A 27,887-nucleotide genomic window follows, 5' to 3' on the forward strand; every position below is an offset into this window, starting at 1 on the left:
CACATATATATGGCTGTTACCCACTGGTGTTAACACACAAACCAAGAACACAGGAAGAGGAGTAATTTACCAGAATTTTGCAATGACATTAATTTTCAATCACTACAAACTTTCACATCTGTAGCAGCCAGTAAGAAAGAATATGTCTTGCTAGCTGTCATGCACTTTAGTGACCTGTTCAGATTGTGGTTACCTTCCTGGTGATGAAATCCAAGGCTGCTGTACACTACTCTTGTAAATGACTTTCATACACTACCAGACTAATTCCTGACAAGGGATGAAAGTACAGACTGCAAAAGCTATCTGGGCTTTACTCTTTTTACCATAAATTGAAGCATCTCTTTGCGAACAGACAAAATTTCTTAAAGGAATTAAAAGCACAGTTTCCCCCAGAAAATGGGAGCAACAAAGGTCTTTATCAACCTGGTTTTCTGCTGATGCTACTACAAATGGTTACTTTTCACTCTTCATGACTGCCATTAAAAGAATACAAATGAATTTGGATGCAACTATCAGGAAGTCTCCACCAACACCATGGTTTTACTCAAGGCCAATGAGACATGGCCTACACTCACACTTTCTGTTGTCATAGTTGTCTTTAGGGATGCAGAAGAAAAGACTACACTTGAAAGCAACATAACTAAAAAGGCAAAAAATGAGCAATAGACACAAGTACACAGTACAGGTCTTGTATTTGCATAATTTTTCCACGTAGAAAACTGATTTAACTGTTACTCAAGTCAACTTTTTACTGCTAAATGTTTTATTGTCATTCTGAGGAGGAATAGGTGAAGAATGCACCATCTATGCAACTTCAGCAGCAAAGCCTTAAAAAGGTAAGACAAGATTTGAAGTCAGCCCAGGTTTAAGCATATAGTAGAGAATTGCCTATTAATGAATTGTCTCTATGTAAATTTTAGTATTTCTTCCATTTAATGAAACCTATGATATTCTTACAGGCTTCTTTTCACCCACCTCTTCCTCATGCAGAAGTGTATTCACATATGTGAATGCATGTTTTAGTGCTAAGTGATTATTTCTTAATCAGATTTTATTCGCCTCAACTTCTAGAACCACAACCTCTGTACCACTTTTAAGTTTCTTTTCTCATTTTCTCCATGCTGTTCATTCTTTCTCTTTCTCAATGCACTTAATTGTCCTTGCTACTCCTACCACAGAATCACTGCTACCCAGCACTTTCTTGTATTCTCACTGGGATTTACACCTCCATCCAACTCTCTCTCTCACTAGCTTCTTGACCTGAGCCCTGAGTTGTAGTCCAGAACAGTTGTATTCTCTGTGTTTCAGATCAAAACTTATTGCACGGTTCCCCTCTCTTAGCCTCAGGTTCTTACATAATTAGCAATATATTTTGCTTCACATGATTTTCCCTGAAAATATCTGCATTGATTGCATTCTGCAATAGGAATTTCTAAGTGTAGAGGATAATTATGAGTTCATGTAATTCTGCCTGTTAATCTTTGACAGATGTTAGCTTTAGAACACCAACTAAACTACAGTTTGCTTTTCTTACAGCTTCTACTTCAATCAAGTATTTCTTTCTTCCCTCTTATCTTTTCCAATTTGTTATTCACTCAACTCCTTAAAATTGAAAGGTTTCCTTTTCCTTTCCCAGCAAGAACCTTTTCTCTCTATTCTTCTTGAAATCATATTTCCTGAGTATCCTTTTTTCCTCTAGAAATTCATCCTATTCTGCCCTCACACATAAATTATATGAACTCCTTACATGCATCCTCTCTTTCTTCCATACATCCTGGAGATGAATGGATTAAGAGCAGTCCTGCCAAGAAGAACTTGGGGGTGCTGGGGGTGAGAGGCTGGAAATGAGCTGGCATGGAGCACTTGCAGCTCAGAAACCAAATGTGTCCTGGGCTGCATCCAAAGCAGTGTGGGCAACAGGGCCAGGAAAGGGATCCTGCCCCTCTGCTCTGGTGAGATCCCTCCTGAAACACTGCATCAAGCTCTGGGATCCCCAGAACATCAGAAGGATGTGGATGTGTTGGAGTGGGTTCAGAGCAAGTTCACCAAGATCAGAGGGCTGGAACACCTGCCCTGTTAGGAAAAGTGAGAGAATTGGGATTGTTCAGCCTGGAAAACAGAAGGCTTGGGGGAGGCATTATAGCAGCCTTCCAGAACTTGATGGGACCTATGGCGAAAGGACAAGGGGCAATGGTTTTAAACTGCAGGAGGGTTGATTTAGACCAGATATAAGAAATAAATATTTTTGTGGTGGGGGTGGTGAAACACTGGAATGCGTTGCCCCATTCAAGATCAGGCTGGCCAGGGCTCTGAGAAATCTGACCTAGTTGAAGGTGTTGCTGCTTATTGCAGGGGGGCTGGACTAGATGACCTTTAAATGTCCCTTCTAACTCAAACTGTTCTATGATTCTACAAAAAACATGCATGTTTAAGTGTTACTAGGCATCCACTGCTGCATCTTCTTCCAAATGCAATATTTTGTATAGTCTGTTTTTCAGAGACTTGCCCTACCTAGTTTTCAATCTTTTCATAGTTCAGATTTTCACTGGATCTTGCTTAGCTGATTATACAACAGATCCTGACGTTACTAGCAAAGAGATAGAGCTTAAAAACTATGTCACTGTTGGCACGATTCTTTTCAGCAATGAGTTCAGAAATGTCAAATGCATACAATTTTGAATTATACCGACACATCTTAACAGTCTGCTGTCTGTAAGAAGTCATCTCAGATTGTCACATTTCAGAAGTAATAATCCCAGGGAAAAAAAGAAATCTTCCTTTTCTGTTTTTCTTTTTTTCTTTTTTCTAAATATTTCTGGGTAAATTTCAGATGTTTCCTTTTTCTATATTTAATTTCTTCTTTCTATAAGTGGACCTTTGTAAAAAAATGCTCTAACACCATAACCTATTTTTACCAAACATCTGTGAGTTTTGAAAAAGTCTTGAATTATGTTGATTTCCCCCGCTGTGACTAGAGACAAAGGCTATGACAAATAACCATTCCATAAATAAAACATAAAGAGACTTAAAAAAACCCCTCCCTGTTCAAAACTATTGAGAACTATTTTTCATCTCACCCACCAATTTCTCCATATATCCACCAACATATTAATGTATCTGAAAATACACATGGAAACTTGAAAATTATTAGTAGTTAAGCACAGGACCCAGTGGGTTCACTGGCCAACTGTACACAACAAACATTTATAGAAAATTGTATTTTCTAAGCTTTTGATGCAAAACTAGCACATGCCAAATGACATAAATAAACTGCACCTTACAGATTTCTGCTATTTTGTATGGAATGCTTTGAGGATTAGTTTTTATGTCCTCTGTCCTAAATAACCCCTTAAAATGAATGGTCTCAACAATTACCAAAACATTTTGCTTCCCTCTTTCCAATTTTTACTTGAAAAGTACAAGCCTTCATGAAATTTCCACAGAGATAATCCAAACCATAGGAATATTAAAAGAAATAATCAACAATAATTACACATAAGAGTACTGAAAGGAAACAGTGCAAAAGCACGGACAATTGGCTTTAATCAGAAGCCAAAACTCAGGATTGAGGACACCTGCAGACTGATAAAATGGCAGCTAAATTGCTTATTTGTTGCCTCTTTCAGCTCACACTCAAACCTCTAAGTTTAGTATGTTCTCAGTTACAGTTGCCTGTTACAGGTTCTTGCTAACTATGAAGGCAGAGCAAGGTATAAGAAATATAAAACTGATGCAAATATTTAATATTTTTATACCACTTTTAACTCTTAGTTCCACTGATCTTAGACCAATCAGATGCATAAAACTAATTTGATCTTTCAGGAATGAGCCTAAGTCTAAGCAGGAAAATCATGAAGGCATGATGCCCAATTCAAAGGACCAGCAGTTTTATAAAGTCATAACAAGTAATTTCTTTGCCTCTGTTTAAAGTTTTATTACTTAAATTAAAGTTAAGCACTTTACTTGCTTCAACACACTCCATCATACACCAGTTTACTTGTTTCAATAATTTTGTTGTTACTTGAGTCCCATATTACTCTATAATATAAAATAACTCCAAATGCTGCACTTATGAATGAAAGGTCCATTTAAAGTTACAGAAGTGTGTAACTGTAAATTTGCAATTTACATTGTGGTATTCTCTTCATAAACATATTTTTAATCTGTTCATATAAGTACATGTATCTCTAAGAGAAGAATAAAGAAGCAAGATTCAGGAAGGATGGCTTGATGTCTTCTAACATCATAAATACTCTGATTTCATTTGGTCTGAACACACATTTTCAACTACACTTGTAATTAAAGGATGATTCCAACTACTACCAATTTAATTACGCAAGTCTTCACATATTTTTTCTCATACAGAATTAGCTTCTGTTTTGTTTTTTTTTTTCCTTAAAATTATCCCTCTGTTTGACTTATGTTCTTCAGAGAGAAGGCGAACGAAAAATTAAACCAAGCCTTTAATTTTGCATAAAATGGCAAAACTGAAGCAACATATGACAGCTGCTACAAATAGAGCCAACTGAGAAGTAACAGGGGTACAGAGAATCAAAGAAAATCACAAAATGTCTTCACTGGCCACAGTTACGAGCCACTGCAGGGTTATGCTACATCTTCTGCCATACATTTGCAGCATTATTTCATGCTTTGCATTTTAAATTTCATCTTTCCCCAAACGGTATAGTTGTGTGAGATTCATTTCAATGCATTTGAGCATCAAAATGTTGGCTATATGAGTCTAATATATTCCTTGCATGCTTCCTTTATAGTTGATAGAAGGAATACATGCTTTCACAGGGTAATTCCCACCATCCAAGACAGGCACAAAAAAAATAGCCCCTTATTTCCATTAAGTGAGGAGTTTAAGGTGACTTGGCAAGATTGAAACAACTAACTTTTAGACTTTTAAAGTTAGAATATTTGAATTTCACTCAACAGCTGCAATTCCAATAATTTCTACATATGCTTAACACTGGAGCATGTAAATATCCCCCTCACATTTAGCTCCATGCAAGCTAAGCATTTACATTATGAGCACAGTGCAACTTCCATTTCTCTCACTTAGAATTTATGTCTGCATCAACACTTGTTAATTCTGAAAAGTACATCCCTTTTGTGGGCTCTGAACATAACCATGCACGAATATCTATCAGTGTCCTTCAAAGGATATCTTTTCACAGTGCTAATTGCCAAACCAAGCTTGCCACTGGAAAATGTTTTAAATACTTGAGAATAACCACTTCATGCTTAGAAAATTAATGGATATATTGCCTTCTTTTTTCCCTGGATTTAATATAAGTATAGAAAATGTTCTGTCTTCAAAAACATCATCCTAAAAATCTGGCAGTGCAGAACTCTAATGGCAGGACATGTAATGCAGCAACAGTTTTATATATATAGGCAAGTGCAAGGTGGCCTGCAAGCACAGCAAGGAAAGGTGATGAGGGAATCCTGCAGCTCAGAGGTGCTTGTTATAGCAGGTGTGCATCCAGAGCACAGCCAACCTCAGCTACAGTGGGACAGTGATTGGGACTCCTGGAGTGATTACAAGTTACACAACACTGTCAAATGAGCAGCAATGGCAGGAGGAGCACAGCCCTGCTGCACTGAGTATAACAATGGAAGTGCAAACAGGGCAGTAAGAAAGGTGGAGTCAGACTAGACTTTCACACAAAACTTAACATGTCTGAAGTCCCATAACTAGTGCGCATTAATTTGCTACATCACTTTCCCAGTCTCCTCTAAATTGCTCAACTAACCAGAATATTGTTGTAAACCCCCACACCTTTCTGATGTCAGTATCTCTTCCATTGAAAAGCAATACTGTGCTGGTGACAATGAAATCACAGTTTTCTTATGGGAACTGACAGTGATTTCAAAGTATGAAGTGATTTCTCTGTCCCTGTGTTAATTAAATGTTCAGATGTTACAGATGACCTTTTCTCATTTTTGATGTCATATGAATGTGAACAAAGACAAAACTAAGGAGAGTGTCTGGAATGCATAAATATTTTACTGAAAAGAGAAAAATATTATTAGGACTATCAAGTGGGTAATTTATAGAATATAAGCATATAAGGCTATATTTGGAATACTGTTTGTGCATTGTGAAAAGATGTTGAAGTATTTTCTCACAGATCCTAGAAAAGCATATTACTATAGCCATTTTCACAATTTTTTTACAACACTCATGAGCAATACTTTGGTAAATAGTAAATTATTGAGATTTTTTTCTTGCTGCTCACATAATTTCCTAATTTAGGCAACCTTAGAACTTCATTAATTTGTATATGTACACTTATATTTACATACCTGCTCCTTTGTATAAAAAGATTTAATTTTTAAAAGAGAAAGGTCATAGAACAGTCCTGTGACTTATCATCTCAAGTCCCATGTCTTACATCTGCAAGTCTGAAAATGCAGAGGATTCACAGGGGCACACAGCTTCACCTGGAGCATCAATTATTACTAACCACCATTAATCATAAAAGCACACATCAGACTCCAAACCCTCTCATGAAATCAGTCAGCTGTATGTTTGAAAATTGGTGGACAACTCTTTAGTACCCAAATTTCTTGTACTGTACTGGCCACCTTACAATTAGTGTAAAAAACTACCTATCCAGCAAAACCAAATAAAGTAAACTAAAAAATTACACGGGATTCTTTAGTTGTAAAAAATTTTAATAATCATCAGTTTGCAGATGATATTTTTCTGTGCAATAATCTAGATGAGTAGATATACAAATATATGCCCAAAACAGGACACATTATAGTTCTTCAATATTATAGATCGCTTGGGGGGGGGGGAAATTAAAAATCTTGTTTCAAAAGCAAGAAATATTGCATTCTGTCCTTTCAAAGTCAGCAGGCATGCATTTAGACTGCAAAGCTCAGCTTTGCACTTGGGCAATACTGAACCAGAGAAGATGACAAGCAATACTTGCATGTGGTTTCTGTACCAAGAGGTAAACACGGTGAAGATCTTTCCTTTAAGTCTTTAATAATCTCTCTAAAACTACAAATGGCAGAGCTGTTCTTCAGTTCAAGCAAACTATCACAGCAACAATTAAGTCAATGGTGCTTACAGGTATCTGTATCAACAAACAAATTGACTCTGTAGAAAAAATGCAATATTTTCTTAAAAAGACTATGTGCCAGTAAAGGACATATTTAATTGCTATTTTTCCAAAGGTCAATCTGCAATAAGAAACCTATTCTCTTAAAAAAAATCAGAATTGAAATACCATTTTCTCTTCATTAATGATCTCATCATGCTAATTTTCTTTTTTTCTTGATTGACTTCTGACAGCTGAAGTCAGTAAAAAGACCTATACATTATTTTGCTATCAAAAAGGCTGCTGAAGCTATAAGTCAAGAAAATTTCATGAAAGCGTGATTGTCAGGACACAATACTTGTCCTGTTCTAACCAGCCACTAGAGACATTAGATGCTAGTTTCCAAGCTCAATATGTACATCTCTGTGTGCTCTTAAATTCAAAACCCTCCAGAGACACAGAGCACTATTTTTTTTACTTTCATGAAGTACTTGTGAAAGAATTCTGCAAACGGACTGCATCAGAGTTGGGAAAGGATCACATAAAGTGATTGTTGCAAATTCTGCTGGTCTGGCTTTCTCATGTTGCAGACAACTCTGGCTTTCACTATGCTGTTACTCACTGCTTTTTTTAATGATGCTTTAAAGCCAAATGACTAGAAGTAATGAACCACATTAGCCATTTTCTGCTAAGGTTTTCTTTTAATGTTTGCCACAAAAAATATCAGCAGAAATATTGACCTGCCATTTCAGTTTAGAACCTACTTCCTTGCTTCCTTTTTGCACATTTAAAACAGCTTTTAAACCACACTTGAACAAGTACTGTTTAGTCGCATCAGCATTCAAACCCTGAATTGCATTGAGTTCTGCAATGCCAGCAAGCCACTGCTTGTTATTTTTGGCAGTTTTTTGTATGTTCTGCACTGCTTTGGGACAAACTGTTGAAAGCGTCTTTCAGAGGGGAGAAGTTTCCTAAGAAATAATATCCAGTATTGCCCAAGAGACTGAGACTTCAGGGCAACCATGCAACAGTGCAAACATATTTGATGAATAGTCTGTACCATCTGCTTGCTCAATATTCCAGTTTAAATTATAGGTGTAAATTCACCCACACAATTCTTAGTAAAGTCAGTGAATACCAAACTCGTGCAACCCAACAAATTCCATGCTGTCTATCTGTAATGAGAAATTGAGCTATGACCTTTACTGCTCACATACAGAAGCTCCAGAAGCAAAAACAAAAAGGAAACTCCCTTCTTCCCATGCAAGTGGGAAGATTTGATTATTGCCAAATTAACTTTTACAGAAAAACTATTTTTTAAAAATGCTTCTTAATTAACAGAAGTAATTTCTGCAGTTTCTTTACATCAAAGAGGACAAGTCTAGGGCTCTACCATAACCAGGTGAATTTTTTTTTTTTTAATTTTTTTTTTTTTTTAGTTGAGATACAAGAGTGCTATTTTAAACTTCTTTTGGAAGACTCACACCTTCTACCATATAAACCGTGGAAGTGAAAATCTCATTGCAGGAATCTGGCCTGAAAGGAGCTCTTCACTCTCAGTTTGCTAGGTTTTTAGCTCTATCAGCTCAATTCATGAAAGGTTTTCTCATCTTTTATTCAAAAAGTAGTTGAAATCTCTAAAGAAAACTCTGTTCTCTCAAATTCCCACCTTCATGCTGGCATTGGCCTTTGATGATGATCAGTACCTTTGAGAAGGGAAGTGAGAGGTCAGGAGTTTTCAGCATGTGGTGGAGACTTTATGAGAGAGGAGATTGTCTTCTCAGGGAAAACCCAACTATCTCTGAATAAAAGTCAACACAAGGCAAAAATAACTATAGAATTTCATTTACTAGTTACTGAAGGGCAAATCCTTAAAAGATTCCAATTTCTAAATACAGAACTAAGCAAGTATAATACAGAAATGGAAAAGGTTTCTAAGCTGAAATTAAACTAAAGTTTACACAAATGTTTTGTAGCTGATGGCCCAATAACAGAAATATTTTTGTCATGGCAAACAATATTGCAAAGCCCAAATGCTGAGAATCAGATTTGAAAAGCAAATATTTATACTTTTTCCTTTTAAAAGCTGAGTTAAGGAAAATGTTCTCCTATAATTTTGGAAGGTATAGACAAAAGCCCAGTTGCAATAAATTTCCATCTCATTTGTATTTACCAAGTGAGGTTATTAACACTGACTCTGTAATATAGAATAAGCCATGGCACCACCAAGAAAGGTGTGGCCAGGTGCCAGAGAACACAGTTTTCCACTTTTTAAATTCCAAAACTACTGTTTAAGGATATTAAAATACAATTTTTTAAAGGTTATTTTCTGTCCACAGTACAAGAAAATCAATATGCCAAGCTAAAAAGAAAGAAATCTGCAGAAAAATAGATGCACACATGCAGGTCTCACTCTCTTACTCACACATGCATAAGCATGCACAAAATTACTATTGCAGAAAGGAGAATGGGAAGCAATATCCTGTGACCCAGAAACAGTAATGCTTTTCTCTCAAATTTTGCATTTCTTTTTTTTTCCCTGGGATATGACATCATTCTGTATAAACAGTATATAAAAAATGCTACTCCTTTAATCTATGAAGCATTTGTAAAACTTCAACATGAGCCTTTTACTGAGAGCTTAGACAAATATTTAAATTGCTACATAAATGACTCAGACTACAAGGCAAGCCCAGGCTACTCTAAAAATAAATGCTCATGGACAATAAGCCCATCCAACCAAAAGAGAATTTTAAAAAGCCACAGAATATATAATGTATCTCAGAATAGTACAGACATGTCTGTTTGAATGGCTATGATTTTCTCTTTTTCATGGAGATTTTCAGACAGAAAATAATTTTCAGAACTCTAAAGAATGAAGCAATTGTCTAAAAGTGACCTGCGCTCTGGTAAAGGAGTTCAAATCTTAATTGATGCCTAATTGTAATATTTTTCTTCCTCCTTTGCAGCAGCAATACATGTGTACATGTCTAGCTGTTCTCTGTGAGGGAACATGGAAAAGTTCCACTTATGAAATGAGGACAGTTTTGCATTTCACCATAATCAGATCAAATTAGGGCAGGTGGCAACTCCGCAGGCAACATAATTATGAAAAATGCCTGTATTCAATACAAACTGTCCTTCCAGTCTTGAGGTCTATTAGGACATCATACTGCAATCTTTTTACATTTTACTGGCAGCTCAGAATACAGAAGTCCACTGAGGGGGGACTACATACTATTCTCATTTTTCGTCTGTGCAAATCCAGGTAAATAATGCATATGTTCTTCAATATTTGCTCTAATGTAAGAAGGAGAGCGTTTCTGGGCATGTAAAAGCTAGTGTGGGACGAAAACCAAAGCTACATACAGAATAAAAAGTAATTAAGTCACTAGGCAGGTCTAATTCTAATAACATTGTGTGAGACAGGCTAATCCTGCATTACAAACAGTGATTTGTGTTTCTACTGTAAAGAACCCGACAGGCAGGCATAAATACAGGAGATCACACTGTCTGTTCATCTAACAGAAAAGAATTGGAATGACCTGAGAGATTCCCCAAAGAGAAAGTGTTAGGGATTTTTTGTGATTTTATATTGATATAGTGGCCCTATACTTGAACAGATTGCTCATGATGAATAGCTGGCAAAACACATTTGAAATAAGCTGAAAATTTAATGCAAAACTCTACTCCGCATTAAAGGGATGATACAGCCAGGTTCATTTAGAATATTACTCCTCTGAAGACACCCCAAGCACTACAATAACAAATGTTATATCAAAGAGGCACTCGGCAACAAATGCAATATGAGTCTCTGTGAGGCGATTTTTCAGTATGTCAGAATTATAATATCACTCCAAGGAAACAAATTAAGCAGCAGAAACTTGGCTGTTGGGATCACTTTACTAGCAATACAGTGTTTTCTCATAAAGAATGTTTTTCTTTGAATCTGTCAATGAGATGGGCTACCCGTTTTATTGGTGCACGACTACATATTTGCCCATGAAATAAAGGAAATACTCTTTCTGCCACATTAAAAAAAAATATATTGAGAAAAACAAAAAAGGTTTCTGATCCTTTTTACTCTACAGCTGAAGTCCAGCCCAGTGTGGGTTTTCTTAATCAGCAGGGATACACATTTTAATCACAAGGGATAAAACTAGTACACTAGTACAAGTGAAGAAATAGCGAATTAGTTCTACCTGCTGGAGGAATATCTATTTTTTAAAAACCCATAGGTTTCTGCAAAATATTGAAAAAAAATTTCGGCTCTGATTAGTCATCATGCTGATATAAGAACTGATTAAATTTTTCCCCTTGTGCATAAAAGAGAAAACAGCCCTTGCCAGGCGGACAGGCCACTGGCCCTTTCAACGAGTCAGAGGAGGCTGTGCTTGCACTGTAGTGATAAAATTCCAAGGCTGTCACAATTTACCTAAAGCTCAGTGGCTGCAGTGGACCAGGAACACAGTGGGAAATGGATATACTTTACTATGTGCAGGGCAGGAGAGAGTCCCCACAGCTCTGCATTATGCCATCAGACTCATCGCTACGCTGAAGTGAATTAGTGCAAGCAATTTCATGAGATTACGCCAGCAATTTGGTACAGAACAGCTGCCACACCACACTACAGGATTCTCCCTCTGGTTTTTACTTACATGACCACAAATAACTTCTGAGTTAATCCAGAGCAACAGAATCTATCCTTGATCTTTACCACCTTACACAGAGAAATGCTATGCCTTATAAGTAATTGGTCTTTAAACTGTTTTTAAACTAAAAAAAATTTCATTATCACAAGTCCAATATATCTTCATTAAATCAGATACTCTATACAATGCTATTTCTTCTGATATTTGAATTACTTTCTCTATCTAGACCATGCCCATTGTTTCTCTCATCTACACTTTTTTTTTCTGTATTTTTTTAACAGTGTAGGGTTTCTAAGCTGTGAGCCTGAAAACAGAACAGACAAATAGGGGTAGGACTGAATCTCCAAACTTAGTTACTGCATATATGAAACCCCACAGGGTACACAGTTCAACTGAAGAGGGTTGTGGGTGGGAATGTGCTCATGTTTTTTTCCCCCTCCCTTTGGATAATAGGTATTGCTGCATCAATCATTTCCAATCACACACACAAAATTAAAAAAAAAAAAACAAACCAAAACAACATTTATATATATATAAAATTATACCAGTAGGATTCTAAACTGACAGAGTTTGTCACTATGAATGCTGATGCAGACACTAGAAATGCAGACTGCCATGTCTCTAAACTTGACACTAACATTTAATCAGGTTGATAAGCCAAGTAAGTAAGAACTGGTATCCCCTCTGGAACCCCCTCTGCCTCCCACATGTGCTGCTCCTCTTTGCCCAGCAACACAGAAAAAGAGTTCAGACTTGAGTGACCCTGTTTCTTTTTTTCTTTTACAAAATGGAAAGTCAAATTATTGAAACTAATGATCAGGTTCAGCTTTTTTATTTTTTTATTCATGCCATTAAAACGCTCACTTGACTTTGCTTCATTTCAGGAGATCACTGAGCTGCAATTGTAAAAAATAACAACACTAGGTCTCATCACTTGTACATTTACCTTTTGACACCACATTAACTATTTTTTTTCTGTAAAGTAATTCTAAGCAGTCATTTATATGTTAAGTGCTGAACTCTGGATCCCTCCTGCCTTCCAATATTACACTGCTTGCTATGTATTTTCCACTTATGTCTGCTATGTCATGGATCAGAAATTCATTCCTTGTACTTCTGTCTGGCTCCAGAAAACCATCATGCATGACATTTCAGAGACACTTTTTTCCTGACTGAGAATTATTGGATATACAGCTATAAAAGCATACATAAAAGCTAAAAGCCCTTAGAAACACTTGGAGGGGAAACAAAACATCCCTTAAGCATCAAATCGGTTGGAAATTCTTCATACTGCTCTTCTATACCAATTCCTGCAGGATTTGCTTTCAATTGTAGCTTAGCTCCTGTCTGCTTCAGGAAAAAGATTGTCAATTATGATAAATGATTCTGTGTGGCAGGATTTAGGCTCATACTACAGAAAACTATATCTAACGAGATTATCTGATTCTTTCTTAAGGATCAATAATTTATTTATAGGCAGGGGCCTCAAAGGTTAATTTTTAGTGCTTTACTCACCAAGCTATCCAGCACTCAAATGACTCGTAAGAGACATACAATCAGAACTGGCTAATCCACATTGGCTTGTTTAAAAAAATTGTCAGATTAACAAATCAATGCTACTTACACACTACAAAATTGGTTTCCACTTAAAAGTTGACTGGATTTACACAGTTTACATGCAGCACAAATCCCGTTTTCATGTAATTTAGCAAGGATTCCAGGCAAAGTGATTCTCCCCTCTCTTGTCAATTTCCAAGACACACACTGGCCAGCAGAAATCCTATTGCAATTTGATGGATGTCTATTGAGGGAAATGGGAAGAGGGGAAAAAAGAGAAATGTAGAATTTTTGATGGTTGGCTCTAGGTTGCTGTCTCTGATCGTTTTCCTATCTCTGCTTCCACAGATACCTGTGACTTTCCATTTAGAGAGTTTTTCCCTGCCTTACTGCTTTTACCAAGAAGTATGCTATGCCTAACTTGTGACACATTGATGACACATTCATTCAACAGCCCATTGCGGGGGTTGCCTGAATGTAATAGCAATGACTGCTGCATTCTTGTTTTTTTCACCCATTTCAACATTTTAATTCTGTTCACACCCCTTCCAGTCATTATAAGAGAATCAAACACATGGCTACCCTTAAGCAGTCTCTGGACTTGAATGCAAAGTAAACTTTCCTGCAACAGATTCTTTGTACGTGTCCTTTCTCTCTCTGTCTTTTTCCCTTTCTAGCTATGTATTTATAGTTCTTCTTTGAAGGTTGTGGAGCATAATCTAGTTTTATTTTTATTTTTTGTTACCTTTGGATTTTGATGGAAAGTGGGTTTTGGGAACAGAACACATTTCCGATCATTAGGACTGTATCCACCTTCACTGGGACGATAACAAATCAAGGTGGCAAACATCTGAAAGCTACAATGATATTTTTTGTGCAATGGTCACTGAATTAGAACAGTAGTGATATAAAACTGATTCAGATGACAGGCGCTTAATCAACTGAAACTCCAGCAACTCTAGTAATAGTTTCCTAACTTCTTTCTATACCTGGAAAATATCATCAGAAAAAAACCATAAATATTTGCAATGAAAAAATATACCACAGTGTCAGTTTGCATTTTTTTCAGTCTTGTATCTACAGATCCTACTGAACTGAAGGTTAATGCTAACATTCAAAGACAGACTGTGCATAATCTAAGAGGACATGCGACATTTTTATGTTTCAGGCTAATGCTTTGTGTCTTTGTTCTTCAGGATAGTCTCATGTAGGAAAGTAAGCTAATGTCATTGACTATCTCAATATTAAATAGATAAATAAATAGAGACACAGCAAAACACAACAGAAGTGGATGAAATAAGTGGCATGTGCACAATACAGTAAACAGTTCTGCTGAGCAGCATACTAATTTGTCCCAATCTACCACAACCAATTACTCCTGCTTCAGAGACTCCTTATCTTTGATTTTCCAAGCCAGCTACCCACTATTTCTTGATAAAAGACATAGCAGTATTTCAGAAAATTGCAGATTAGATAAAGAAGAAAACCCAGTGTTAGAAGTAATTGCCTGCATTTTTCCCTCAGCTATCCAATCCTCCATCCAAATACTTGAAAAGCTACCTTCCAAGTTAGGTCTCAGTAATCCATCTGTATTGGCTACAAAATAATAGGCTTGACAATATTGTAGAACCGTTGCTCTTAGCATTACTGTCTGCTAGAAAAAGATGGGAAAACAATCTTTGAAAGGTCAGCAAGAGCAAAAAAGGACTGTGTTGAATTGGACCCCCACAATATTGGCCAGACATAACACACACACTCATGACAGTGTTGGAACACTAAGATCCACAATGCACAAAAGGTAGAAATAATCCAACTCTGCTTCTTCCTCCTTCCCCTTCCTTCTCATCCCTCTTCTGGGAAGGAAAAGTTATCTTTGGTTTGGAAGAAACTGGAGCTGGCTGTAAGTACTATAGATAAACAAAGGTACTGAATCTAACACAAAATCCATCTCTCAGTATGGTCTCTGGCACTAGTCAGTAACAGATGCCATGAGAAAAATATAACAAGAAAAGAGTTAAATAGGCCTGTATTTCATCCTTATCTGCACACCGCCATTTAGGGACATTCTGTGATAGAGGATGCAATCAGATCCCCTTCCTCCCTCTTGGGAATTCTCCATTAATATAGCCAGTCACTTTGAGAATCTGAATACTTTTGGTCTCTACAACATCCTTAAGCATTGAGTTCCATAATTTTAATTCGCAGTATGTGAGTTTCCTCATTTTGCTTTATACACGCTACTTTAGAGTATGGCTATCTCCAGTTCTCACGTAATATTAATAGGTAAATTCCTACTACTTTTTTCCATTCCCCTTATGGTTTTAGAAAACTTCATTACATCTTTATCCAGATTACTCTTGTCAGAAGACAAAAATAAGCATTTAATCACACACAAACTATTCTTTACCTCCAGCCATACTTGCTGCTCTATGCTTAAACGATAGCTAGCACTTTCTTTTTCAGAGACAATAACCAAAATTGCTCTTGGAATGTGAAGAGCAGGCTGCACTCTTGATTTTCCATGGAGAAATAACATTTTGTCATTCCTAAAGTTCCTAAGACCTGAATTACCCTTTTGATTTTCACTTAGTGCTCAGATGATATTTTCAGTCAACCACCCAAAAAAGAGGCCAAACAAATGAGGCAGCAGATGGGAGACCAGTGCCACTCTGTCTGCTTTTGCCCTTGGACACTCCAAGGGATGCCACCTCTGCTTCCTAAGATGGCTTACTGGAGAGTCTGTTTAAAAACACCAGTCTTGCTGACAGTCAGCTCAGTAAACAGAATTGCTTTGTTAGTCCATCCTTGCACCTGGGCAGTGCAGATGCACCCTTGCAGCCATCTTAGGACGTGGCCATGTACTCCATCAGCCTAACTCACCATCATGGCTTCACCTCAGCTTGCCCCAGCACTGGGACTTCCCTGGAGATCACAGAGCTGTGGCTAACCCTGCCTGGCATGCCCCATTGGCATGGCATGGCACAGCTGGCCTCCCTACTGCCCCAGAACTGCTGTGCTGCAACATGTCCTGTCAGCAAGTAGTCTCTAGACAAGACTGCAGAATGCCTTACCTAGTCCCTAAGGAGTTAAGGACGTGGGAGCTAAGCTGTGGTGTGAGCTATGAGGGCAGGAAACAAATAGGACATAAGTCTGATAATCCAAAACTAATAGATGAAAATGAACAACTAAATGCTTGTATCTGAAAGTTGAAACCAAGGGACAAAAGAGCAGGATAGCAAACAAATAGAAAGAACAAGGAAAATTACCATTAGCCTCCTTCTTTTCGTCTTTTAAAGGACATAGATTTCTCTGAGAGCACTATATTTACCCTGTATTAAGTAGCCTTGTTATTTTCCTTATAAAGATCACGTAATAACAAGAAAATTACTAGGATCATTTAATTTTCTGACAGACGAAATGGCACAGGATTGGAAATTTAACACTAGACGTTAACTGATGTTCATTGGAATTTCTCCACTGTCTCCAAAACATGTTATTAAGCTATGTAAGAAAAGAGTAGGGTAACCCTTGTAACTTATGTAGTTAAGTGACTTCTGTAGCTAAATAACCCTTAACTACGCAACAGTCGCAAAGCACTGTATTCTGTTTAGGATATGTCAGCTTCTTATCTTTCCATCAATGCAAACAGAAACACAGACAAAGAGCATTTTTTCATATGTGCCTTATAGACTTGAATTTCAAAACTGTGAAGAATGATTTCTGTATACTCTGGATGTGAAACTCTGGAGCTTCATAAAGAGACAGTTCCTTGCAAGCCAACCTGTGCACACATCATGCTGAAGCACTTGCTCTTTAGTAGAGCCTGTATTGAACTCATGCAAAAAATTCCTAAGGATGAGACAAAACAATTGTGTGGTGCCCTCAGTTTTCTTCTCTGTGCTAGGAGAAACAGGGACTTCAAATCTAGACAGCATTTGACCCATAATAATTGAAAAATAAAGTCTCCATTTGAAACTTAGTCTTTCATCTGCAGATCCCTCTGCTGGTTTGGTTTGTGGTGTTTTTTTAATCTGTTGTCTTCTGAGGACAAGCTCTTTTTCGATTATAAGTCCTGGTTATGTAAAGTATGCTGCATCTAGCTGTGCAAAGGTGATACATTAATTTTTATTTATATTATAGCTGATCTGAAAGCCTCCCTTCTATTAATAACCCCACTGTGCTAAATAGTGGGTGAACATGTCACATTAAACAGATGATACAGTCATTTGTACATCTACAAGAGGATGCCGTGTGTGACAGAACGTGTGATACAGAATGCATGGCAGATTCCCCAAGGGAGAAACACAACAAGAAAGCTGCCCATTCTTTTGTGCTCTGGATATAATGATCAATGCAAAACTGGGATTTTAACTTTGTCTCTCAGCATTGTAAGCTGTGAGTTTGGCCTCAGATGGTGATCTTACATAAAAACAAAAAAATATTACCCTGCCAAAGATAATTCTCCAACTACTCTTTACAAACAGAAAACCATAAATCCCATGTCTTGAACTTACAGAAGAAATATACCAACAATTTTTAGCTGACTCAAAGCTGTGTTTGACAATAAGTCAGTGCTGCCATGCGATTACCTTGTGAACCTCTGTTGAAGGCAATGACAATTGAAAGTTAAAACATCTGGCTCTGAATCCTCACTTTATGACTTTGTGGAGAAAGAACAGCCACAGCTGCATGACAAAACATCAGTTCCATATTCTCTGACTTTTCTCTTGAAGTTTATGCAGTATTTAAATATGGCTCACTCAACATTAATGTATGCATTATATAACATTAAAAATTACAAGGTCTGCCTCCCACAAAGTCTTTTGTGGAATATATTAATGTACATGTTACTCAAGAGACTGAAGTCTTATTCTCAAGATAAGTGCCTATAAGAACAAAACAGTTTAAATTAACAATTTCTGTGTGCTAGGCACAGCCTGTTTCTTTTTCCTTTTCTTTAATTAACCTGGCTTATTTACCTGGCTTGCTGGAAAAGGAGTTATCAGAGTCCACTCATTAGTAGCCCTGAAGGTTGCACAAAAAGCCAGAGGATGCCATTTAAGTACCAGCTCTCACATAATTATTCTGCTTTAATAATACAACTATTTTTAAAGCAAACTTTAGGACCTGGAGCTCTATTTTAGACATAATTTTTAAAATAAATTACTTCATTGTTAGCATGCAATCTGCAGTTTATTTGGTCTGTAATATTCTCCAGTGATCATTATGATAAATCTGAGTTCAGTACTCAGAAATGAACTCTCTCAATTTTGAAGGAAGTAGGGCTTTGCTGGACAGGAGGGTAGATCATAACCCCAGTGGCCAAAAAAATCATTTGTAGCTAGTGAACAAAGAAGACCAAATGGGGGTAGTTTCAGTAGGAAATTAGATGGTAGTTGCACAGGATGAGGAGACAGGGATTGAAGCTTATGGAAAAAATAGAGAACACTGAAGATACACACTAACAGCAGAGCTATTTTTCATGTCAGGTTTTCTTTAACCTGCAAACTCTCAGGGCCAGACCTATTAGCACACTGATCATGATGCCCTGACCCAGGCACTGGACTACATCTGTGGGACTGTGGCCTATGTTTTCCTGAGAAACAAGGCCAGAAAGTGGATGGGTTGCACTGAGGCAGCTGCAGGTACCAGCATCCCACTGACACAAGGAAGGATGCAGAACAAGCGGGCTGTGCTGAGACACAGCTGTAATCAGAGAGACCTCACTGAGAGTCACATTCCTACAGTGTGTGGGGAGGTATCCGAAGACAGAAGAGATGAGTGCACCTCTCTCAGGTGTAAATGAGCCCTCTGCAGGGAAATGATCACTTTGCTGGTACAGTGTTATACCCCTAGTAGGAACAGATATGTGGAAAGAACGAGTAACAGACAAAAATTTAACCAAGAATTGGTGACAAGCATGAAAGTTGAAAAAAGCAACCCCTTGCCACAATAGATAGACACAGCTCATGTGTTGCTTCTCAGAAGCATAGGACCACTGAAAAATTGCTAGATCACATACAAATGAGCTCTGTCCTTGCCCATGTTGACCTGCAAGGACATGACCTGTCCAATATCTATAATGATCTTGGGAATATCAAAAGGGTTGGAGTGTCTTTAAGAGATGGCAGCTCCAGTGCTATTCCCATAAATCCTTTTGGAGAAGTGTCAAAGATCAGATAAAGATAGATATGATCCAGAGGCAAGTATAGGTGGTTTTGATGGGAACATTATTTCTCTCAAGCATGGAGTGGTGTTCCATGAACACAGCTTCCCAAACATCATCATCATAAAGGAGTGGATTTAGCAAACTCACAACTTGCTGCAGTGTCCTTTGAAAACTCAGGGAGAACAGGTTTGCCTGAGTAAAACCAGAGAAAAAACATCTTCAAGTCCTTGACTTATGAAAAATAATAACAAACTTAAATAGCTGGACTGACAGTACACTTGATGTTGACAAGATCCTTGCCCCTAAGATGAATTTTGGCTGACCTATCACTCAAGATCCTCTGTGCAATCCAACTGACGGCGATAGCTGCAGGGCCTGTGTTCAGTGTTTTTCATTTCTCCGTATTTCACATGCAATTTTTCCAACAGTGACATATATTACCATTTGTGCATCACACAAGGTACAATTCCACTCAGGAGGACTGGGAATGAAGAGAGGTATTAAGAGGTACAGTCCTTGCCCCTTCCACCCCTAACATCTACAGCCATAGAGAGGCTAATTTATCTAATGGTGTGATTCAGAGCAGCGTATGGAGTATTTTCATTTTTGCCAAGTGCAGTGATTTAAATATGTTTTGGAATTAAAAGACTGCTCAGTGTGCCTTAAACAGACACCTCTTTTCTACTCATCACTCCCTAGAGTCTCTGATGGCAGTCCAACAGCTCCGTGCCATCAGCCAGGGTGGGAAATCTTAGCTGACTACATGATGTCACCTCAATTTCTCACTTTGATGAGGGCCTGGATGTGCTCCATGACACCATGTCAACATTTAAAAAGATAAAAACACTGCTGTTGTAGAAAAAGGTGAATGGAGATCACCAAATACAAATGTGAGCCGCATAGTATTTCTGAATCTCTTATCTATACAGAACATACAGGTTTACCTATCACTGAGGAAACCACTTCTTCAGTCTCTGCAGAAAAGGATGTGCAAACATTTCTTTGTATGTCTAAATTTCCTTTCATGTGTATAATATATAATTTTTAAATGAAATCACATTTGTATCACCATACGATAACACACAAATAAACATTCAAAAAGAAACATTTTTGGAAGGGCACATCACTGACCTAAAGTCAATCAGTAATGATAAACTTATAATCGATTAAAAATAAATGTGTGGAATGAAAATACAATGAAAAGAAAATTGAATATTTGCCCCCAAAGAAGAGATAGAAAAACCCCTATCAATATACAGCAAGGTGAGTACCCCAAGACTTCAACTAAATAAATCCTAGCCCATACATCCAGAAGTCTGATTCTAATCAATAATCCACAGCATTTATGTGTAAAGAAGTCTAGGGGGCTGCAGTTGCTTCACAAGAACTCTGGACAGAAATAAATCAGGACTTTGCCTTATGTGAACTGGGATTTGATGTGACCTTCATGCGGCAGACCTGTCAAGCTGTAGCAATGATGAATGTAATCAGACAGCTATTAGACACTGTTCTAATTTAGACATAGCAAATCCTATTGAGTAATGTCAAATGAAACAAAAAGCAAGACTGGAGTGTGAAAGGGCTTTAGTTCCCTTTAGGTAAAATTCAAAGGACTTTGTAACATCAAGGCCTTGCTGAGCTGGGCATGAAGGCCTTGGAAGTGATGAGGCAAACTATTGACTGAATATGGCACAATCCTGCCACAATCCTCAGAGGAAGCTTGAAATTTCTACAGGGATGCTGTGTTTTTGCAAAGTTTTGAGCTAGGCAGTTAAAATAATTTTGAAAATTTGTCTTTCTTTTGTTCCCTCATCAACAATACCTAAAAGATTACTTCTTAAGCAAGAAACGTGTGAAGCAAAGCAGAATTTATTTCAATACTGTTTAATCACCTCAGTCAAGACCATTGCTGTGAATAATACTGGAATAATTTTATCTGCATCAATATCTACATAAGCAAAATATACATGGCACTGAAACCTTCTCCCTGAACTGAAACTATTTTCAATATTTTAACACATGCCTGAATATGGTCCCCAAGCTCCTTCAAACCCATATGTGGAAAAGTTCTTGATACAGACAAGTGTGAAAGATCTGAAGCATTTTAAGAGACTACAAAGCTGTTCCTAGAATTGTCTTTTCAGCTACACACTGGCTCAGTGATATTCAGTTTCACTCCTTCAGAATTTTAAAGAAAATAGAGGAAGTTTTAAGGTTGAAAACAAATTTCTGCTGATCAGATTGTGATCAGTTTTTCAGCCTGTGACAGATTGGAGCAAGCCTATAGAAGAGTCCAGGTCCAATAGAGGTCAAAAATAAATTGAGGTTGGAAATAATTTTAAGGACAAATTCTGGCTGGGACTTAGAAATGTCTTTATGGTTCTAAAAACCATAAAGCCTGGTAGACTCACTATGACTTTAATTGTCCTTGTCCTTGTTCTAAGTCATAACGGCACAGCTAATAGGATGGAATAAATGACATAATGCCAAATGCACAAAATAAGATCCAACAAACGATGAGATCCCAAAAGATCAGAAGTGGAGGGAATAGGAGTTGCAATCCTATGAGGATTACCATCTGCTGGTTATGACAATTCACTGGAGTGCAGATCAGGTCTGTACAGAGCTGATCCAGCTGGAAGGTGCACACCTGAAAAGTAGTGGGGCTCATTCAGCCCTTCAAAGACGTCAGATAATCTAAACCAGATGAATCAGTCTCTGTAGAAAAGAGACAGCATTCTCAGCAATTTGGGCATGAAATTGCCTGACTGGTCTTCGCAAGGTTTGCTAAACACTGCCAAACTAGTAAGAACCTCAGCTTTACTATAGGAAAATGCAAATCTGGACACAAACATATCCTTGCTTTTGTCAGAAATTATGCCTCAGCAAAGGACTAATCTGCCTGATGACAAATCTACCCAAGGGATCTTCAGCAGGTCTAACAATCTACTGATGCTAGATCAATATTATCAGGACTACTAATACAGACAATTTTGCTGGGCCAACAAGTCAGACAAAACCCCTGGAAATCTAGGATAAATTCTAGGACATCATAAAATAGAAACTGCTTTTCGCCTGTGAAAAAGGTTCAAGTCCTCCTATAGAAAGACAGGTGACACACTGGCTACTTTTTCACCCTTAAAAAATATGATGGTAATTTATATAAATTGTCAGAATGGGTCCTGGTGTATTTCTGACCCTGAGACTGTGCAAAAATGGTACTTGAGAATAGTTTCAGAGCAATAGTATGTTAGAAACCATTTCCCAAAGGCTTTCTGTGTGCAGATGCTCTGAATTGGAGGCTTGAAGAACTCCCCAGCATAGTCACAGGCAGCCTTCATGTGCCTGCTCCCTACCTTTTCACTTTCAATTCACTGCTCCAGACACCAAGGCCACATCTGTGGAAAAAAACTTCCTACTTCTGCCCAACACCACACATGAAAAGGTCCTGAATGTTTCCTTACTGATATCTAGTGTTATGACCCAAGAATGGACCCGGATTATAAAATGATCAATTACCCCCTCAGCTGGAATTAGTATTAACTCACTACTTAATTCGGTGAAAGCAAAGTTAAAGCTCTCATTGTCCAGAAACGGAAGCAGATCTAGGTCTTCTGAAAAGACAATACGTATGGGGTGCTTATGGCAAAAGGTAAATTCTTTTTAAAGAAAATTTCAGTCCAAGCAAAGAGTGGAAACATAACTTGCTATCTGCCAGATCCTATTAGTGAAATTCTGTACCACCTTATTTTCTGGGGTGAAAATTTCTGAAATCTAGGTTTTGATTTATGTCATGTCCCAAGGATTAGAACGCAGAAGATTTACAATAATTGTGAGAGCCGGAGGAAAGAGAAGTAAAATCATTTGATATTGCTAAAATGTCTTGTGTATGAACTGCTGTATTAGCTTATCATTCAATTGTTTTAATGACTGAACTCAAAGGCTTCTATCAAGGAAATTACCAGTCTTAATAACAGTATGAATTACTGGCAGTTTGTGGATTATTCATTTCAGTGGCCTTAAGTTCCCTTTCCTTAGAGACTTTATGAACTTCAATTGCAGTAGATTTATGGCTCCACTTTGGAAATCATTACTTAAATTTAGTTAGGACTTACTATCTTCCTGTACAAATTGTTAACATTAAGTTGCCTATAGTGAAACGTTTTTATTATAGAGAAAAAGTCTGGAAGTTCAGATTTAATAAGGGCTTCATTTCCACTGGACAGCAGATATGAAGCAGTATCAAGACTCAAGCTGTTTAAATGACTGCTAATTTCCTAAAAGAGACAAAAGTGAAACTTATAATTTTTATTTTAGCATGTTTATGTTCCAGAATGTTTAAGTGTATGAACCACACATAATTACCAGTATAAAAGCAGGGTACATTTGTATACTTCACTAAGTATTTCAGTACTTGTGGAGGGCTGGGGCAGCTCCAACACACAGCTCCTAAACTCTGCCCTGAGGGCATAGAAGATTAGACACACTCGAGGAGTTCAGCTCATTCCCTTTCTAAAAAGAAGAAAAGATTCAAAAGCACAAATGATAACTCGAGGAGTTAGGGTGAAGGAAATGCACAGAACACATATAGCTGGAAAGCAGCGATATACTGCTATCCAAGGGTACTGCAGAAATGTTTCATGTTCAGTAATCATGTTGATGCTTGTGCTGATGTACTTGTAAGCAAAGCAGCAGATCTGGCCACTTTCCAAACAGAATAAGCAACATCATATTAGAAATACTCATTTTCCCAGCAGGTGAACTTATATATCTTTTTTGAAAAGCAGGAAGTCAAGGGGCAGCATACGAACCTGTTTAAATTGTATATTTTAAAAATGTTAACTTCTGTTCCACATGCAAGCTTTCACAATGACACAACCTTTACATGACCTATGCTGCCTATAAAAACCTGCTCTCTTACTCAAGTCTGCTCCTTTGCTTTTTTTTTTTTTTTTTTTTTTTTTTTTTTTTTTTTTTTTTTTTTTTTTTTTTTTTTTTGTAGGGGGAGGGGAATTGGGCAATGGAATTTGCAATGTAATTATTTATGACACTGAAAGAGTTGTTTATTTTCAAGGATTTGAAAATTTTCAATGGAATGACCATTACACTATGAAACCAAATGACTGCATAAAGGTTGCTTCTAGATGCCTTACCTGTGTTTCTCATGGTTTGGTTTAAACATAAATTTACCGCTGAATTTTTCAAGTTTGCAATGCTTGATTTTGGAAGAAAAGAGATCATCTCCGTAATTCAGGAGAGTGCACTTACTAGTAAAGGACCTTGCAAAAACAGTCCTTTTAAAATTAAATATTTTAGATAAACAATGAAAAAAAATTAAATTGTTAGTGTAAAGAATTGCATTCAAAGTTCCATTGTAAAATTATTGTCATACAATTGGAAAAAATATATATCATGTAAATCATCAAAACTCTTCCAACTTGAAATAAAAAATACTTCCACAATACTGCATATAAGCCATACAAAGAGCCAAGTTGGCAAAAACTGTCCAAAAAGTTGTCCAAAAATTCAAAAAATAAACAGTCTTAGCTGTGATTTAGACAACGCACAAACATGGAAAGTAAAACCTTAAAAAACAAAGTAAAATTAAATTTATCTTCAAAAATTGAGCTTAGCCTGCACCAGAAAAGCCACAGATTTGATTCCGTCTGAGAAGCAGGTTTCCTAAATTCACACTTTAACTGGTTCTATTATAACTATAGTGTTATGAAATGTCATTGGATGAGTAACTGTGTCATTACCCTTGAAAGTTAAGTACATTACCATTATTATAGCACTAAAATTGTAAAATTCGGAAAACTGAATATATTCAAAATAGAAATATTATCCTTAGAGATTACCTCAGAGAAAGCTATGCTAACCAATTAGCAAAAAATCTGCATTACCTTACTTTTTTTATTTCAAGTATTAATCAACATGCCCACATGTGAAAAATCCCTTCACTTCTGTGAAACTATCCACATATTCAGCTAATGTTTTCACAGAACATTCATTTGTCATTTCAAAGCTCCCTAATCAAATGTTGGAATGCTACCAAAATATTTCCAAATGTCAATGTATTTTCCAAATTTTGATGATTATTTCAAAATGGCACTTGACTGATTTTTAAGCTATTTTTAGAGGCAAAGTTCTCATGATGTATTGTGACCTTGAATTCTCTTTCATCTACCCACAGAAAAACAATAATTCTCTGCTTTGGCCCCACAGGTTAGACCACGAGGTTAAAACCCAGAAACGAGTCTCTGAAGATGCTGTCTCCTCCCCCAGTAGTTCCTCTCCCTTTTCCCTTACTCCACCCTGTAGATAAGTTATGAAGTCATGATATTATATATATTAAATTTCCTTTTCGTACAATACTGGATAATACTGTAAACTAGCACAGGAACTTCAGAAAGACCTCAGACTGGAAAGTTACAGCAGTTTTGCTAGTATTTCCCAAATACAATTACCTGTTCTGAAAATGAAAACAGTGTACAGCTGGAGACAGATTGCTTGCCATAACACACTACACCTGCATTGTTTTCACTCCCAATGATGCTATCAACACAAAATGTTAAGTATTCCAATGGCCATTTCAAATAATCTCTGTTTTCTTTCATTATTTTAAATGTTAATAGCACTTCAAAACCCGTATTCCTCAAATTGGCCACTGGAAAATTTCAGTTTAATGGAGATAATAATTAATAATGAATTTATAATGCAATTAGGGTTTGGAGGACCTAATTAAAATAGGGTGCCATGAAGTTCATCATTATCTTGTCAAAATACACAATAAAATGAAATTAAATTCCCTTCCTTCTGGCCATTTTTCTATAAGAGAGGTTTTAAAAGATCATCCGAAATTTGAAGGACGATTGAGTTTCATCATATCCTTAATGGTCTAAAAAGATCTGAGAAAAATTTTTCTTCCCGTTCTCCCCGTTATGTTATCCTCACAATGAAGTTAATAGATAGTAGAAATAACTACTTTTTAGAGATGTGCAAGAAAAAAATTGTTCATTTCTGAAGGAGCTACTGACACAGTACTGATCTCCCACCCAAACAAGGCAGAGGACTGTACAAAGCAAAGGCAACTACAGCAGCAGGTGTCAGTGGAGGAGCTTTCCTGTTTACTGTTCTCTGAAGGGCTGGATGTGGAACAGACAGCTGGGAAAAGTGAAAATCACCATCCCACACAGCATCTTTTCCTTGCTGTAAGCAGACATGATGAATTACATAAGACAACTGTCCATATTCGAAAGAACATTGCAAATCTGCCATCATGACCCTGTTGGAGTCAACCCAGCTAATTCCTCTGGTTTACATCTCAGTGCAGCCCCAAAAAGGCTGCATTGCTCCACTTCTGGAGATGGCTAGGAACTGGGACCTGGGACCCAGAGGCAAATACTTCAGGCATATTTGAAACTGGCTCTGCTGTCAAAAAATGGTGCATATATGTGTGATGTGAGAGAGGGGCAGCAAGATAAGTCTACAGAATATACCTGTGAGAAAAGGAAAATTCCTAGAATCACAGCCTTGAGTAAAAGAATATTTTGGGATGAATGCTCTCCAAAAGGCGCTAGGCACCATGAAAACAAAACAAGCCAAAACACATCTTCTTCTGTGTCCGAGCAAACAGAGATTTTTTTTCATAAATTGATGTGCTCTCCCAAGACAGCACCTCAAACTTTAAGCATTCCTCTATCCAGAAAACTCACAGGAGCAGACAAGGCAAGTGCTCTCCAACTGGCTTCTCAGTGAAGTGATATCAAATATTTCCAGTGATAATGCTGATTAAATCTCCATGTACAAATGTATCCGAGAAGAGAAATTCATTAAATATTTGTCCTGATGGGGACCAATACAATTGATGTGTATGATGTTGTAGTCTAGACTTCTCTATGGACTGACTGCATAAAGCAACGGCAGTAGCAAGGCTAAAGGAATGAGTTTCTCCAGTCCATCATCCTCTCACCCATGCCAGACCAACCACTTGTAAACCTGATTATGGAAACATTCAGATCACGTATGCTTTCTTGCTTTGCTTAAGTGAAATAGTGATTTGCTTTACTTCCTGAACTCAGAAAGAACTGTACCAACACAACTGAAGAGGTATAAGTAAACGTGTAAGGGTGAGAGGGGCTGATGTGAAGGGAGAGGTTGTATATGAATGACTTGAGATGTTTTTACTACTAAACACATCACTCCACCTAAGCATACCCTTAAACTCTGGTGTCACAGGAGAAGTAAAGTTAGGCACTTAGGTGAAGAGCTGCTGTAAAAGTCATCATGGATAAAGGAAGGCAGCAGGAGACTAACAGAGGTCAGATTTAATTTAAGCAATTCAATAAATCAAATCTAAAGAAAAGAAAAGTTGACTCTCCCCTGCTGGGAGAATCAACTTCTCATCCCAAACCCACTCTTTTAAATTCTGCATTTCAAAAGGAATTT

General features: G+C 37.3%; 1 protein-coding gene across 5 annotated transcripts in view; it reads right to left on the reverse strand.

Moving 5' to 3' along the window:
* The window catches only part of PRKN (parkin RBR E3 ubiquitin protein ligase), a 655,384-nt gene that overhangs the window by 122,576 nt on the left and 504,921 nt on the right, over positions 1 to 27,887 (reverse strand). The window lies entirely within an intron of this gene.

This window comes from Chamaea fasciata, unplaced genomic scaffold, assembly GCF_029207755.1.
Source record: "Chamaea fasciata isolate MVZ Bird 193981 ecotype frontalis unplaced genomic scaffold, bChaFas1.0.hap1 SCAF_3, whole genome shotgun sequence".
Lineage (NCBI taxonomy): Eukaryota > Metazoa > Chordata > Aves > Passeriformes > Sylviidae > Chamaea > Chamaea fasciata.